This window comes from Lepidochelys olivacea, assembly GCF_965140295.1.
Source record: "Lepidochelys olivacea isolate rLepOli2 genome assembly, chromosome: 6".
Lineage (NCBI taxonomy): Eukaryota > Metazoa > Chordata > Testudines > Cheloniidae > Lepidochelys > Lepidochelys olivacea.
The window spans coordinates 58,116,462-58,128,279 of record NC_140416.1 but is presented as its reverse complement, the minus strand read 5'-3'; the positions used below and the strand labels follow the sequence as shown (position 1 = coordinate 58,128,279).

The 11,818-nt window shown below is 45.5% G+C and overlaps 1 long non-coding RNA gene across 1 annotated transcript in view; it reads right to left on the bottom strand.

Annotated features, from left to right (window-relative positions):
* Nucleotides 1-751: 751 nt before the first annotated feature.
* LOC311521592 overlaps nucleotides 752-11,818 on the bottom strand; it is a 52,956-nt gene continuing 41,889 nt past the window's right edge. Inside the window, exons 3-4 of the long non-coding RNA XR_014711926.1 lie at nucleotides 2,958-3,015; nucleotides 752-1,387 (exon numbers count right to left, since the gene is read on the bottom strand). This is a non-coding gene — a long non-coding RNA (uncharacterized lncRNA). The remainder of the gene's footprint in view (nucleotides 1,388-2,957; nucleotides 3,016-11,818) is intronic.

The following is an 11,818-nucleotide window of genomic DNA, read 5'->3' as shown; positions in this document are numbered from 1 at the left end:
ACACTTATAAAGCTCTGGAATCTGGAAAGCTGAGACTTGGAGAAAGGTCAGAGAAGAGGAAATTTGTTCTTTCTGGGCTATTCAAGTGCTAAGAAATTTGCAGTGGGGTGTTCAATTTGCACAGAGATCACAGACTGTCACAGCAACATTCCCTTTGATCTGTTAGTGTTAAACAAACTAGCTTCTCTGGATGGAAACTGGAGCACGGAGCATCATGCTTAATTGGATGAAGGACTATTATAAGGCTATAAATTTTACTTCCTATCTCTGCCGCACACATTTCATCTCCTTTTCCTCTTCATTTTAAATGGTTACAAACACTGCTAAACAAGCTTTAAAAAATCATTGAGTTTTCCTGCTAACTGGAAGAGAAAATTCCTTGTACTGAGTGCTGCATTTCTGCTGTATACTTACTTCAATTTGGCAAATTAAAAACATTATATGAAACCTTCCAATCAGTAATATGGGTAGTAATAATTCAGTCATGCCTGTATTTTTCTAATCTCAACAGATGGGGTGTTTTGAGCTGTAATTGTTTGAGGGCTTATGCAAGGTGTTTTTTTTCAGTAATTATGATCCACAGACAATAAGATGGACTCTTTTGGGGAAATTAAAAACAAACTATCACAAAAGCTTGCAAAAATATAGTGGTCACTCTAAATATAGGCATACTCATGGTACAAAGGGTAATATTTTATTTATCACACTTCTATCAATTCAGATAAAGTAAGAACTGACCCTTTGTCCCAAATGCAAAATGAATCCTAACTAAACCTTTTTCGAAATTCAAAAGAAAGTGGATAATGGCTCTTCCCCATAACGATTATTTTCATTTCATATTTCACACTGCCTAGTTCATTCTGGGACTGGAAGTGCCAAAATAAGAAAGGCTGATCCTGCGATACTTCCAGCTTTACCAGAAGAAGGATGGATTAGAAGCTTAATAAAGGAGTTATATGATTTCCAGCCCAACTTTGCAGACTAAAGTGGTCCAAAGGAGATTCAGCTAAGTATTTAGGGGCAGATTTTCCAAAGTACAAATTGACGTTAGTAACCCAACTCCCATTGACTTTAAATAGATGCCTAACTGCCCTTTCATGGCTTTGGGGGGAGGGGGAGAAGGGAACTTATACAAAGTGAATGTTTTGATCATTTTCTATAAATACCTATTACAACGCCTGTCACAAAAGCTTTCTCAGATTATTTCTGACAGTGACATGAAATATTGGAGGGTCTCCAGTTGTTGTAGACTTTTCTCAGTTGTTGTAGACATTTTCTCAGACTACCTGTGAGAAGCTGACCATTGACCAAATACAGTGCAGTAGGCAGGATGTCTCAGGAAACCTTGGTTCAGTCCCTGCCACTATCCTCTCTCTTTTTTCAGCTCCTGTCACAACAATAAGGCAAGAATTTAGGCAGGTGGGCTTTGTTTTCTTATTAAAAATGAATGGACAAATCCTGAGGTTCCTATTCAGTTTTTGATTTAGTCATCACTTGTCTTCAATTAGTTTTTCCTCAGTTGAGTCAAAATATAAACCAAAGGGGAGTTAGAACCCAGTAATTGGGGTCCTTTCTACAACATGAATTTCTAAGCACATTCGCAACATAGGACAAAGAAAAAGCCAACTAGATCATCAGTTCAGCAGTCTCTGCCAGGGCAGTATAGAGTCTCCCCCTTCCCAATGGGGATGTACAAAAGCCTAATAAAGATGAGCAAAGAAGGTGGTGTTCAAACCCAGATCAGGCTTAGGGGATGGGTATTTGGATTTCAGGACTGAAGCTAAAGCAGGGCTAAATTTGGGTTCATGTTTGGCAGCATGAAATGTAATGAGCTGTACTTGCAAGATTTTGGCCTAAAATGGCACAACTCCTCAGAGCAGCTCATCTTGTGCTTTTGCAGAAACTAGATTTTTGAGATCAAGGAAACAGTTTGTTTGTGGTTTTGGATCTGGCCCAGTGCTAGAAACATTAAGAATGGGTTTGGATCCTTGGTTCTGAAACACACTATCCCTATAACTTATATTTGGGGAGGGAGTTAGATCTGACATTGTGGTTTGGGTCCATCGCTAGTGCCTATTAAATAGTGGAGTGGTCAAATAGTGGAAATGGTCATTTCTTCACACAATGCACAGTCAACCTATGAAACTCTTTGCCAGAGGATGTTGTGAAGGCTAAGACTATAACAGTTCAAAAAAGAACTAGCTAAATTCATGGAGGATACGTCCATCAATGACTATTAGCCAGGATGGGCAGGGATGGTGTCCCTAGCCTCTATTTGCCAGAAGCTGGGAATGTGCAACAGGGGATGGATCACTTGAAGATTACCTGTTCTGTTCATCCCCTCTGGGGCACCTGGCGTTGGCTACTGTCAGAAGACAGGATATTGGGCTAGATGGACCTTTGGTCTGACCTAGTGTGGCCATTCTTATGTTTTTATATCCTGCTTTATGCACCCAAGGCTTGCATTAGCCCTTTTGGCCATAGTGCTGCACTAGGAGTTCAGTTGATTATCTGCTGAATACCTGAAGTCTATTTCAGTCACTGGTTCCCAGGATAGAGTCGTCTCTCCCCCAACCCCATTCTATAAGTTTGGACTACATTCATTGTTCCTAGATGTACAACTTTATGTTCGGCCACATTAATGCACATACAATAAGTGCCTATGTTTCTGATGCTGGATGGTCTGAATTCAATCCCTGCTATCTTTTGTGGCATTCTGAGTGGCAGTGGTCTGCAGCATAGTAACATCTATGAAGTCTGTAGTGTCTATGGATTTGTTACAACGTTTGAAGTATTTAAGGGAATGGGCTGCAGTCACAAAATTTGGATTTGGATCCAGACTTCAAGCAGTCCAGCATTTGAGAGTGTTTAGATCTGAGGTTTTGCTTCATCCAAATGTAGAGAAAGGCACCAACCAGGAACTCTGTATTTGAATCACATTAAGATTCTGTCCTCACCTGTCCTTCCTTGCCATAATTCAGGATGTTCACATCTGGAGTTGCTTTGGACCCATCTCTGTATTAACAAATAAAAAGACATGCTGAGAGCTAGTTTACTTAGCCTATAATTTATTTGTTTAAAACCTTACCCTTAATACTAAAACATTGCTGTCTTTATTTTTTAAATACCTATTTTATCACCACACCAAGATAATTGCAACTGTGTAATAATGTTGATCAATGCATATACCACTTAGCTTTACCCTGTGGCTTGTTATCTAAGATGAGCATTAGTCAGTGCTGGCACATGGTTCGTCATATCTTATTGCTTACACAGAGATTCATTTCAAAGAATAAAACAAAGCCATAACAATAGCTTTAAAAATGTAGTAATTTGGCCCATACATTGTAAAATTTCCAGATAGATTAACAACATGGGTAACAGCTAACACACTTTTAGAATAACTATAGAGCTATAAAAAATCCTGTTCACTGAAATGCATTCCCACCCCATCCTCACTAATTGTGCTGGAAGCAGACGTGCCAAACCTGTGAAAAATGCAAAATTGGGCTTGGTTTTGGCTTAATTGGTTTATGCGTTGCTTGTTGGCTAGTGTTTGGCTTGTAGCTTGTTGCTGCTTTTCTTTTTTTTGCTTTTTTTTTTGCTTGGCTCCCGGCAAGCAGGGGCAAGGGGCAGGGTTGCATAGCAGGCCCACCCAGTCCCAGACTGCACGCCGGGGGGGATCTAGTCACAAAGAGTATGTCTACACTACGGAATAAGGTCGAATTTATAGAAGTCGGTTTTTTAGAAATCGGTTTTATATATTCGAGTGTGTGTGTCCTCACAGAAAATGCTCTAAGTGCATTAAGTGCATTAACTCGGCGGAGCGCTTCCACAGTACCGAGGCTAGAGTCGACTTCCGGAGCGTTGCACTGTGGGTAGCTATCCCACAGTTCCCGCAGTCTCCGCTGCCCATTGGAATTCTGGGTTGAGATCCCAATGCCTGATGGGGCTAAAACATTGTCGCGGGTGGTTCTGGGTACATATCGTCAGGCCCCTGTTCCCTCCCTCCCTCTGTGAAAGCAAGGGCAGACAATCGTTTCGCACCTTTTTTCCTGAGTTACCTGTGCAGACGCCATACCACGGCAAGCATGGAGCCCGCTCAGGTAACCGTCACCCTATGTCTCCTGGGTGCTGGCAGACGCGGTACGGCTTTGCTACACAGTAGCAGCAACCCATTGCCTTCTGGCAGCAGACGGTGCAATACGACTGGTAGTCGTCCTCGTCGTGTCTGAGGTGCTCCTGGCCACGTCGGCTGGAAGCACCTGGGCAGACATGGGCGCAGGGACTAAATTTGGAGTGACTTGACCAGGTCATTCTCTTTAGTCCTGCAGTCAGTCCTATTGAACCGTCTTATGGTGAGCAGGCAGGCGATACGGATTGCTAGCAGTCGTACTGTACCATCTTCTGCCAGGCAGGCAAGAGATGAGGATTGCTAGTAGTCATATTGTACCATCTTCTGCCAGGCAGGCAAGAGATGAGGATGGCTAGCAGTCGTACTGTACCATCTTCTGCCGAGGAGCCATGAGATGTGGATGGCATGCAGTCCTTCTGCACCGTCTGCTGCCAGCCAAAGATGTAAAAGATAGATGGAGTGGATTAAAACAAGAAATAGACCAGATTTGTTTTGTACTCATTTGCCTCCTCTCCTGTCTAGGGGACTCATTCCTCTAGGTCACACTGCAGTCACTCACAGAGAAGGTGCAGCGAGATAAATCTAGCCATGTATCAATCAGAGGCCAGGCTAACCTCCTTGTTCCAATAAGAACGATAACTTAGGTGCACCATTTCTTATTGGAACCCTCCGTGAAGTCCTGCCTGAAATACTCCTTGATGTAAAGACACCCCCTTTGTTGATTTTAGCTCCCTGAAGCCAACCCTGTAAGCCGTGTCGTCAGTCACCCCTCCCTCCGTCAGAGCAACGGCAGACAATCGTTCCGTGCCTTTTTTCTGTGCGGACGCCATACCAAGGCAAGCATGGAGGCCGCTCAGCTCACTTTGGCAATTAGGAGCACATTAAACACCACACGCATTATCCAGCAGTATATGAAGCACCGGAACCTGGCAAAGCGATACCGGGCGAGGAGGCGACGTCAGCGCGGTCACATGAGTGATCAGGACATGGACACAGATGTCTCTGAAAGCATGGGCCCTGCCAATGTATGCATGATGGTGCTAATGGGGCAGGTTCATGCAGTGGAACACTGATTCTGGGCTTGGGAAACAAGCACAGACTGGTGGGACCGCATAGTGTTGCAGGTCTGGGATGATTCCCAGTGGCTGCGAAACTTTTGCATGCGTAAGGGCACTTTCATGGAACTTTGTGACTTGCTTTCCCCTGCCCTGAGGCGCATGAATACCAAGATGAGAGCAGCCCTCACAGTTGAGAAGCGAGTGGCGATAGCCCTGTGGAAGCTTGCAATGCCAGACAGCTACCGATCAGTTGGGAATCAATTTGGAGTGGGCAAATCTACTGTGGGGGCTGCTGTGATGCAAGTAGCTCACGCAATCAAAGATCTGCTGATATCAAGAGTAGTGACCCTGGGAAATGTGCAGGTCATAGTGGATGGCTTTGCTGCCATGGGATTCCCTAACTGTGGTGGGGCCATAGACGGAACCCATATCCCTATCTTGGCACCGGAGCACCAAGCCGCCGAGTACATAAACCGCAAGGGGTACTTTTCGATAGTGCTGCAAGCTCTGGTGGATCACAAGGGACATTTCACCAACATCAACGTGGGATGGCCGGGAAAGGTGCATGACGCTCGCATCTTCAGGAACTCTGGTCTGTTTCAAAAGCTGCAGGAAGGGACTTTATTCCCAGACCAGAAAATAACTGTTGGGGATGTTGAAATGCCTATATGTATCCTTGGGGACCCAGCCTACCCCTTAATGCCATGGCTCATGAAGCCGTACACAGGCAGCCTGGACAGTAGTCAGGAGCTGTTCAACTACAAGCTGAGCAAGTGCAGAATGGTGGTAGAATGTGCATTTGGACATTTAAAGGCACGCTGGCGCAGTTTACTGACTCGCTTAGACCTCAGCGAAACCAATATTCCCACTGTTATTACTGCTTGCTGTGTGCTCCACAATATCTGTGAGAGTAAGGGGGAGACGTTTATGGCGGGGTGGGAGGTTGAGGCAAATTGCCTGGCTGCTGGTTACGTGCAGCCAGGCACCAGGGCGGTTAGAAGAGTGCAGGAGGGCGCGGTACGCATCAGAGAAGCTTTGAAAACCAGTTTCATGACTGGCCAAGCTACAGTGTGAAAGTTCTGTTTTGTTTCTCCTTGATGAAACCCCCCGCCCCTTGGTTCACTCTACTTCCCTGTAAGCTAACCACCCTCCCCTCCTCCCTTCAATCACCGCTTGCAGAGGCAATAAAGTCATTGTTGCTTCACATTCATGCATTCTTTATTCATTCATCACACAAATAGGGGGATGACTACCAAGGTAGCCCAGGAGGGGTGGTGGAGGAGGGAAGGAAAATGCCACACAGCACTTTAAGCACAGCACTTTAAGAGTTTACAACTTTAAAATTTATTGAATGACAGCCTTCTTTTTTTTGGGCAATCCTCTGTGGTGGAGTGGCTGGTTGGCCGGAGGCCCCCCCACCGCGTTCTTGGGCGTCTGGGTGTGGAGGCTATGGAACTTGGGGAGGAGGGCGGTTGGTTACAGAGGGGCTGCAGTGGCAGTCTGTGCTCCAGCTGCCTTTGCTGCAGCTCAACCATACACTGGAGCATACTGGTTTGGTCCTGCAGCAGCCTCAGCATTGAATCCTGCCTCCTCTCATCACGCTGCCGCCACATTTGAGCTTCAACCCTGTCTTCAGCCCGCCACTTACTCTCTTCAGCCCGCCACCTCTCCTCCCTGTCATTTTGTGCTTTCCTGCACTCTGACATTATTTGCCTCCACGCATTCGTCTGTGCTCTGTCAGTGTGGGAGGACAGCATGAGCTCGGAGAACATTTCATCGCGAGTGCATTTTTTTTTCTTTCTAAGCTTCACTAGCCTCTGGGAAGGAGAAGATCCTGTGATCATTGAAACACATGCAGCTGGTGGAGAAAAAAAAAGGGACAGCGGTATTTAAAAAGACACATTTTATAAAACAGTGGCTACACTCTTTCAGGGTAAACCTTGCTGTTAACATTACATACATAGCACATGTGCTTTCGTTACAAGGTCGCATTTTGCCTCCCCCCACCGCGTGACTACCCCCTCAACCTTCCCCCCTCCCTGTGGCTAACAGCGGGGAACATTTCTGTTTAGCCACAGGCAAACAGCCCAGCAGGAATGGGCTCCTCTGAGTGTCCCCTGAAGAAAAGCACTCTATTTCAACCAGGTGACCATGAATTATATCTCACTCTCCTGAGGATAACACAGAGAGATAAAGAACGGATGTTGTTTGAATGCCAGCAAACATACACTGCAATGCTTTGTTCTACAATGATTCCCGAGTACGTGTTACTGGCGTGGAGTGGTAAAGTATCCTACCATGAAGGACGCAATGAGGCTGCCCTCCCCAGAAACCTTTTGCAAAGGCTTTAGGGCTACATCTAGGAGAACCGCGAATGCCAGGGCAAAGTAATCCTTTCACATGCTTGCTTTTAAACCATGTATAGTATTTTAAGAGGTACACTCACCAGAGGTCCCTTCTCCACCTGCTGGGTCCAGGAGGCAGCCTTGGGTGGGTTCGGGGGGTACTGGCTCCAGGTCCAGGGTGAGAAACAGTTCCTGGCTGTTGGGAAAACCGGTTTCTCCGCTTGCTTGCTGTGAGCTATCTACAACCTCCTCCTCCTCATCATCTTCTTCGTCCCCAAAACCTGTTTCCATATTGCCTCCATCTCCATTGAAGGAGTGAAACAACACGGCTGGGGTAGTGGTGGCTGAACTCCCTAAAATGGCATGCAGCTCATCATAGAAGCGGCATGTTTGGGGCTCTGACCCGGAGCGGCCGTTCGCCTCTCTGGTTTTCTGGTAGGCTTGCCTCAGCTCCTTCAGTTTCACGCGGCACTGCTTCGGGTCCCTGTTATGGCCTTCATGCCCTGGGAGATTTTGACAAAGGTTTTGGCATTTCGAAAACTGGAACGGAGTTCTGATAGCACGGATTCCTCTCCCCAAACAGCGATCTGATCCCCTACCTCCCATTCAGTCCATGCTGGAGCTCTTTTGTAATTCTGGGACTCCATCATGGTCACCTGTGCTGATGAGCTCTGCATGGTCACCTGCAGCTTGCCACGCTGGCCAAACAGGAAATGAGATTCAAAAGTTCGCGGTTCTTTTCCTGTCTACCTGGCCAGTGCATCTGAGTTGAGAGTGCTGTCCAGAGCGGTCACAATGGAGCACTCTGGGATAGCTCCCGGAGGCCAATACCATCGAATTGTGTCCACAGCACCCCAAATTCGAGCCGGTAACGTCGATTTAAGCGCTAATCCACTTGTCAGGGGTGGAGTAAGGAACTCGATTTTAAGAGCCCTTTAAGTCGAAATAAAGGGCTTCATTGTGTGGACGGGTGCAGGTTTACATCGATTTAACACTGCTAAATTCGACCTTAACACTGCTAAATTCGACCTAAAGTCCTAGTGAAAGAGTGTTGCGGTTCTTAGGGATTGGGTTGTTTTGGTCTTGTTTTGAAATCAGATTAGCTTGATTTTTGGCTTATTGTGCAAGTCAGGGTGCTTATTTATCACGTGAAAGTTGGCAACTGTGGCGGGAAGGTACTTAAATAGTTAATGTTGAAGGTGTCATTAGACCCTGAGGTACTACTGAATATCATTAATAATGCCTGGTTTGGAACCACACTTGCCCCTCTATGCTCCTTATTACTGCCCCCACCACTACAAAACACAAAGTGGAGCCTGCCAATATTTCCCATCTAACTGAAGTCTATTCTCCACTGAAGCGTGCCCTTACTCCTATTAAAATGGTCCTTTCATTATACCCACTAAAATGTACTCTTCAGCTGAAATGTTCTTCATGCCAAAGTCATCCACATCAAAATTTGTCCCCACAATTAAATGTACCTCAGTATCGTTTCCCTACCACCAAAATAATCACCACACACTAAAATAACTTTCATGTTGAAGTGTCCTCCACAGACTCTGAAATCTCACTCTGCACCAAAATACCTCCCCTAAAAGAAAATCTCTCTCTCTCTCGCTCTCTTCCCCTCCCCCCGCCTACCTGCCCCCTCTCTCCAGGTAACAGTCCCATCTCAGACATGTAGACTATGGCTTTTTAAAATAACATTCTTGTTTAAAGAATTGAAAATGTATTGACACAATCCAGACATTAATTAGCTGTTAATTTCTAATTCTGTTTTATTTTTCACTATCCAAGTTATCATTGTAAATTGTATACAAATATTTTTGTGAGGGCCAGAGGCAATCAAGTGTTACCGTATCTGTTGTGTGAGACTGCCATGCAGGCACAGCTCTGTGGAACTACTGACTACCTCTGCTGTTTTTGCTGACCAAATAAATCAGTAGGGCTGTGTATTTTATTGAGCTCTATATTGTACTGGGTTACTGCTGGGCTGCTTATCAGCTACAGAATCTTGGTCACCAGGACCGGATTTACAACTTGTGCACCTCTAGGCACAGCATCTTCAGCGCCTCCCTGCCTCCAGCTGACCTTCGTGTTGCACAGAGTTTTAGAGAGGTGAGGCACCCCTGGAATGCTAGCACCCCTAGACACATTCCTACTTGGAAATCCGGCCTTATTGGTCACCAGGAACCAAGTTCACCCCTGTATTCTCTGTACTGAGTACAATGGAGTCATACCAGGGGTAAATTTGGCCATGGGTCTTCAGTAATAAAATATAACAAAGATGAGGACACCATCTTACCAGCTCTCTTCTAATAAAATGAAATTCTCCCCAATGCAGAGGACAAATACAAGGTCTTTACACCACTTAAGTCTGTTCACCCTCTGCACTGGGGCAGATTTCACCGCCATGAGGAAGCATACTGCTTTATTTAGTAAGGGAGACTGCATTGCCCACACCTCTGAGCCTGCCAGTGTGTGACAAAACCTCAGACAGAGAAAATATTAAAGAAAAAAAAGACAGGGAGGAGAGACACCACTTACCTAATCCCCTCTAAACTAATCCCAGCTCCAGTTGATTTTCATGATAGCTGTGGTAGAGTGTGCATGCAGGGATGACTCAGAGCTAGTGATCTGTCACTTTAGACAAACAAAGGCTGTAAACAAAAGTATGTTTAAAACAGAATTAAAAGGGTCCCAATCCCAGATCTGAACACTCTGGCTCTATGAGAAAGCTTGGATTTGTATATGGCTCAGGTCACTCTCTAATTTGTATGCTGAATGCCCCATTTACACATTGGTATTTGGGGTGTTCATCATGTACTCCACCCAGTTACTGCAGTTCATTTAAAAAAAAATAGAACTATGTATCATTTTAAAAGATTTGGGAATATTTGTCCCCAACTTTAGGCCAAACAGAATTCATGATTTGAGAGGAAGACATGTTTTATGGGGGGTGGGAGGGTGGGAAATAAACAAAATTCCAAATGAAGTTGAAGAAATGCACTATGGACAGTAAAAAGAAAAGGAGTACTTGTGGCACCTTAGAGACTAACCAATTTATTTGAGCATAAGCTTTCGTGAGCTACAGCTCACTGCATCCGATGAAGTGAGCTGTAGCTCATGAAAGCTTATGCTCAAATAAATTGGTTAGTCTCTAAGGTGCCACAAGTACTCCTTTTCTTTTTGCGAATACAGACTAACACGGCTGTTACTCTGAAACCTGTCACTATGGACAGTGTGCAGATTAGTAGAGGGCTATGGAGCCTCTCTCTCCTAGGTCACCGGCTCAAATGCAGCCCAGCTCAATAGTGACAGAAAACTGTTAGCATCTCTGATGGGTGTTCAGAGATTAATTTGGGGGGTTCAGTCCAATTTCCAGTGGACAACTGGAAATTGGACTGCAATTGCAGAAAGCCAATCTTGTGATTGGCACTAATTGGTAGCTTTGGGCTCCATTCACCCCTGTGACGGAATAATCTATGTAGAGGACAAGAAACTGCAAGTTTTCTGCAATTCTTCTGACAAGGTGAAGGGGTAGGAATTCTTCTCCAACAAGCAGGAGCAAGGGGTACAGCCAGAGACCAGTGGGTCATCCCCAAGAGCAACAGAGATCTCAGGGATCCACTGGATGCCAAGCAATCTGAGCCTTCTCACTGCTCCCAGGGACTCTTGCTCCATCTCCCAGTTCTTTGGAAACATGACTCCAGTGGAGCCATACTCTTCCCTCCCACAATCACTGGAATCTCTTTTAAAGCAGGGGTTCCACATCATGGGGGAAGCAAAGTATTTGCAGTTAATACAGCCTAACCTTGGATCTCAAATCATGGTGCCCAAATCTACATTCAGATCAGAACTGCAGAACCTTATACTGTACAGGCTGTATTATCTTCTGCTGTTTTCCTAGTGGCTTTGGGTGGGGAGAATCTGCAGGAGCCTACCCCACTACTCCTCCCATCCCTTCCAGCTCCACAGAGCTGGAATCCTGTCTGTTGAGCCCTAGAATGCAATACTCACACACACTTTCCCAGGCCAGACTGTATGTTCTTGGAGGAGATCATTTATGGGCAGGCTTGGTAGAGTGGCCTAGGGCTAAATGGATGATTGAGTATGCACTCTACTCTTTCTCCTATAGAGGGTCCCTCCAGGATAGGGCTGTGGCAGATTGCTGGGGCATAGGATGAGCTTGTGCATCTCCTGCCTCTGCTGTACCTAATCCAGGACTATGGAGAAGGTTTCAGTCTCTAGCACTAGATACACACACACACAATTTGAAT